Below are 6,000 nucleotides of genomic sequence, written 5' to 3'. Positions count from 1 at the left end.
GCATACATGTCAAAAGCAAACTTCTTTCTATGAAACAGGCAAAGTGAAGCTATTGAGATTATGTGGAATTCACATAGAAGTAATTGATGAAAATAGCATTAGAAGCTCAAGTAATGCATGCTGAGATGATTTGCATTTTGGAGAAATGTACTGGCCACCCTGTGAACCCTTATGGCCTCCAAGAGATTTAACTTTCAGGATCCCTGTGCTAGATTACAGATGCCTCACAAGCAGGGAAACTTATTTGATTGCTGTACTTTAATTCATAGAAAAGCATTGTTGATTGAGTACCCTAAGCCAAATAAATATATGAGCCACCTAACATAATGAGCCACTTATGTTAGGCACTTGTTCACATTCATAAAAACAACAAATGATGTTATCTTGATCAAACCGTTCCTAATAAATGGTGACTAAATGATATCTGGTGTTTTCTTTGTGTGCAATTTCTTTCCAAGATGTGTGGGAAAGTGATTTGCTTTTGATGAACTTGTGCTGCCTACAAATTAATGTCCACAGATTTCCTACTTTATTAATTGTCTCAGCAATTTAGTTAGCAATGATTTATATGAAATATTCCCTCTTGTTGCAGGCTCTATAGTCAGTTAATTGATTGCTGTATGAATTATGCATCCTAAGCCAAATGCAAGGATGCATGAAAGAGGCAGCCAAGGTCATTTTCCACCAAAGAGAACTATGGTGACTAAATGCCTTTTAAAGACAGGCTTTATCACTTTAATTTTGCTGCTTTCTTCATATATACATCAAGCCCAGAATAATGTGCAAACTTTAAGTAAAAGTCATACTTTTAATTTATAAACAGACACAGACAACCAAAATTCAATATTCTGTAGCCAGACAAGACTCGTAATGGAATTAGTTTGGTAAAGCTGAGGAAAGAACCAGAAATGGCATATAAGTGTTCTTTATCTGATTCCAAAATATGCCCTCTCTCATCAAATTTGCTTATAGTTTATTAACACTCAAAAATGACTATCCCAAAAATAAACATTTTAATTAGATGAATGACACCTTGGAACCAAGCGCAGGGTATTTGGCATGTCAGCAGATGACAAGAGACAGTTTGGAAAAGTTACGATCAATTATCATTTATTCCTAGGAAGAGAGGGAATGTTTTATACATTTTGGAGGATGTATAAATGAGGGGATATATATGATACTTTACTAAAACTTTCAGAATTAAAGCAATCAAGTTGGAGTAGTGAAAAGATTTTGATCTCTGGTGTCTCAGTGGCTTAGTTTGAATTAATTATTGCTTAACCATCTATTCGTTGAATGACTTTAGGCAATGTAATTCTCTGAACCTCAGTTTTCTTATGAAAAAAATGGCATAATAATATTTTGCTTGCATGGTTACTATAAAAATAAGCATGACTATATAGAGCTAGTGAAATCAACAACTTAGCCTTAGTTAGTACCTTGATCTTTGGGTAGTACACAATAGAGTGTACTACCAGATAGAGATAAACACCAGATACATTCCTTGACTTATAAGTTGCATGTAAGGCTTGTAAAGAAACCCTCTAATTTTCTATTTAAAGTCACCCCCAAATGGCTATGGGACCATATTACTATATGTCTCTTTGGTTTAGAAACCAAAGAAACATCTTTAATATGAATATTTTTATATGCCCAGAGAACTCTTCTCAGGCATTAACAAACCACAAAAAATGTTTCATGACAAACCACAGATGCCCTGGGCACATCACACCACACTCAGGCTGTGATAATGTGTGTGCTATTACTTCATATTAGGGGCACAGATGCCTCAGAAGAGAGGAATTAATCACAAACTCTTTAAACCAGTGTTTCATGCCTTAACGCATCTAGCAATCACCTGGGGGTCTTGTTAAAAATGCTGATTCTGGTTCAGTGGGTCTGGGATGGAGCCTGAGATTCTGCCGTTCTAACAAGCTTCCTGGTGATATGATGCATCTGGACCATGGACCACAGTTTGAGTTGCAAAGCTGAGTGTTTTTCAAACCTGGATACACATGAGATTCACCTGGAGATCTTAAGAATAATGATACTCGAGTTCTTTCTCAGACCAGGCAAAACTCTGGGGTTGAAGTCTCAGCTTAGATATTCTTTTAAAGCTTCCTGAGTGATCTTTCTATGCAGAGCTATGGTTGAAAACCAGTGTTTTAGATGTAAGAGTTTCTCTTCTTGCTAATTACATTTACAACATTCTAATGTTTTGTTCAATATCTAGTTTCATTGTTTCAGTGGCACCTGCCTCAGATCACCAAGAAGCTTTATTTTTTTTGGACTCCTCTTTTAAAGAATTCATTTTGAACCTATCATAACACCACTGACATATAACCCCCAATAAGATTAAGCAAAAACAAAAACTTTATCATATTAGAAACAAGATACACCATCACGTACAGTCTTCAATTATTATTGCACTCTAACTCTCATAATTTGACAAAACATTCGTAAAACAATCTGCAGACTAGTTTTAACAGACAAATAACACCTGTAAACAGACATGACTGTCCTAAATTGTTTATTAGGCATTACTTTTACAAACTTTACTTATGTTAGTGGTAACGGTGGAGCTAGAGAGTACTGCGCCTTCTCCAAGCTGCTAGCAAAAACTACAAATAGTGTATGGCCCTTTCCAAGCCCGCGGCTCTTTCCGCCTACAGAGTCAGCCCACGCATCTCCCTGTGCTTGTGGACTGGTTTGGTGATCCACTGGGTATCAGGATTTCTTCGGATAGCTTTATGGAATGGATCAACGAGGATAACCTCAAAAGATTTGTATGTGGAATCTTCACCAACCCAGTAAGAACTGAGGACTCAGAGCCCCACAGTGGCGTCCAGCTTGCTCCTCTGCAACGGACTGAAGACTTTGGGCAAACTTTAACTAGTTAACACCATGATGGACAGGCTTGCTGTAAGTTAACCCTTAGGAAGTGGGCATTTTCGGCCACCACGGCGAACACAAATCCTATATATAACGTAACCTATATATAACGTAACCTTGCTTGGCTTTGTAGCCCCGTCGGCGCGCTTTACCGGGTCGGGTGGAGCGGGGAGCGCTGTGGAGAGCAGAGAGCTGGTGGTACTGCCAGCCGCGGACCCTCAGAAGAAAGCGCGTGACATCAGACTGCTTCTTCTTCCACAGCTCCTGGAAAGCACCGATCTTGGCTTCCCTGATGGCTGCCGCCAGACGGAAAGGAAAGAGTCTTACTCCCCACCTGGAAACACTTAAAAAAAGACCGCTGAGGCCTAGGCGGGTGGATCATGAGGTCAAGAAATCAAGACCATCCTGGCTAACATGGTGAAACCTCGTCTCTACTAAAAATAGAAAAATGAACTGGGCATGGTGGTGTGCACCTATAGTCCCAGCTACTCCGGAGGCTGAGGCAGAAGAATCACTTGAACCTGGAGGTGGAAGTTGCAGTGAGCCGAGATCCGCCACTACTGCACTTCAGCGTGGTGACAGAGTGAGACTCTGTCTCAAAAAAAAAAAAAAAGAAAAGAAAAGAAAAGAAAAAGAGGAAGAGGAAGAAAAAGAAAACAGAAAAGAAAGACTGCTAGGCACCATCCTCAGAGTTCCTGATTCAGGAAGTTTGGCTGGAGTGGGGCCTGATAAATTTCATTTCTAACAAATTACCAGGAGATTCTCTTAGTTATTGGTCCAGAACTCCAGCTTTGGGGGCTACCACTTTATTATTTCATAAACTTCACTGGAAGAGAGATTGTGCCTATGTATCCACCATTCTATCACCTGTGCCTAGTATGTTTATGGCATGAACGAATCTCTTTTGGTTAAAAAAGTGATGGTGAAACCCTGTCTCATTCATAGTAAAAACACATACAGAACGTTGGATACCTTCACCCAGCTCATTAAGGATAATGCATGCCAGTGAACCACAACAAATAACATTGGTTTAGGGATCTCTGTTACTATAGACCCTAGAGTATCTGGGGCATTCCCATGAAAGTTCTGAGTAGTTTTTCCTGAGGCACTACTTTATGGTAATGAAATTGGCATTCCATCAACAGGTTGATCAATTGTTCAGGCTTCCCTTCAACGTGGTTTGAAATAGCAGAAGCAATAGTCTCTTTTAAATAAATACTTTTTTTAATAGATAAAGTCTCCCTTAAAGGGCCATCTGCTCTCAATTTTTCATTTAAATCTTCTGAAGGCTCACCAAATGCCATAAGATAAAGAGAGCAAAAGTAAGGTGTAGCACCACAGGCAATAATATTCCTATCATTGCCAAAGTACTATGGGGATTACTCCATAGTGGTATTCTCTTATATCCTAAAAATATTAATGTATTTTGATTCTGAAGGAAACCAAAATATGCCACTTTCAAATATATATCTTTAATATATTTTGATATGACCATTCAGAGAGGCTGCAGACCATAGGAATACGTTTACAAGCTGTACTTTTGTGAGGAAGATTTGCAACTGTAGAGGAAATCTACATAAGTGAAGTTAGGAGTGAATGCAAACAGGCTTTCTCTGAGCCCCATCCCTTATCTGCCTTATCCACATCTAAAAAAGATTAACTCACAAACAAAGGAGACTAAAACTCTGACACTTTTAGAGTTCTGATGAGAAACTTTTACCTCAGGCTCCAATCTATATCGAGAGCTGCTACCCCTGAGCTTTCATCTGCATAATAAGACCAACTTTGCTTGCCATTGTCAACCTGAAATAATTGACAGGATCAGAACCCAATTTTAAAAAGTTTATTGAAGTGAAAACCTGGGAATAACTATCCAAGAAACATGGACTCCTGAGAAATGGAGTCAGTGCTCTGAAGTTAAAAGTTAAATTCTTCCTTATGTTAGTAGAAAACAAGGACATTTATTAGGATTATAACATTTTCTATGTAAGCCTCGTTTATGAGTTACAACCCACTAAGACTTTTTAACAGCTTGTTTTCATATCCTTTCCAATTTAAAAGCATATTTAATGTTGTGTCTTAGACAATGTGATAGTAATGAAGTCTTTGTGTAAGAGAGGAGAGAGGAAAGTCAATCTATAATGAAGATCAACAGTGGACAGGGAAGGGGTCTTCTCTGGCAATCTTCTGTAATTTACAACATTTTCTAAAACACTGTAGGTAAAGAAGAGGCTAACTGATAACCAAAAGAACAAAGATTACAGCTGCCTGGTTTACAGCTCTGCCTGTCAAATGACTCAGGTCCCATAATCACATTCCCTTAAGGTTCAAAATATCTCAAAGTTCCCACAGCTTAGATTCCGAATTACTTATTTTCACACCATGCTTTCTTCCCATCATTCTCTTGGAATACCACCTCCTCCTTCCTCCAGAAGCCCCAAGTCCCTAATCTTTCTGTCACTTCAGGATGCTGTAAAAACTTCAGACATCTGTTCTGTCCTTTGAATCTCACGTTTGCAAGGCTCCTATGTTCATGTATGTATAAATACATTTGTATGCCCTTCTCCTGTTAATCTGTCTATTTTATTTTATAGAATCAAGTTATCAAACCTTCAGAAAAGGGAGGGAAGGAAATTCCTTTTGCTCCTACAGTTTAATATTAGTCTTTTTGTAATAAAAAATTCTTAATTTTTTTTATTATAAGCAGACCTTCCCTGTCTGCTTACAATTTTAATATTTCAAGGTGGATTTTCTCAGACTAGAGGTAGGAGCAGCACAGAACTATTATGCTGATAATTCACTGTTTTCGACTCTTGGGTTATACATCTATTTAATTATCATGATCAAATATTTACTTTTGTGGAGGTTGCCTGACGAGAAGGCTTAGTTCTTGCCCTCAGAGAGCTAGAGAAAAATCTAACAAATCTGATACAGGTTTATCAAATAGAATATCAAATATTCTAGATGATAAAAAAAGTTCAAAAAACTCCGAATCTCCCAGATCTTCTCAGAACTGTTAACAGCTATTGTCTTGATAATTTTTTATTTTATTTTTTACTTTATAGTTTTAGAGTAATTTTGTTACTTCCTCAAAAAAAAAAAAAAAAA

General features: G+C 37.9%; 1 pseudogene; it reads right to left on the bottom strand.

Moving 5' to 3' along the window:
* Positions 1–2,564: 2,564 nt before the first annotated feature.
* Positions 2,565–6,000, bottom strand: part of LOC105507271 — a 158,247-nt pseudogene continuing 154,811 nt past the window's right edge.

Source organism: Colobus angolensis, unplaced genomic scaffold (genome assembly GCF_000951035.1).
Source record: "Colobus angolensis palliatus isolate OR3802 unplaced genomic scaffold, Cang.pa_1.0 Scaffold147, whole genome shotgun sequence".
Classification (NCBI taxonomy): domain Eukaryota; kingdom Metazoa; phylum Chordata; class Mammalia; order Primates; family Cercopithecidae; genus Colobus; species Colobus angolensis.
Note: the sequence above shows the minus strand (reverse complement) of the source record. Positions and strands in the feature narration are given on the sequence as shown.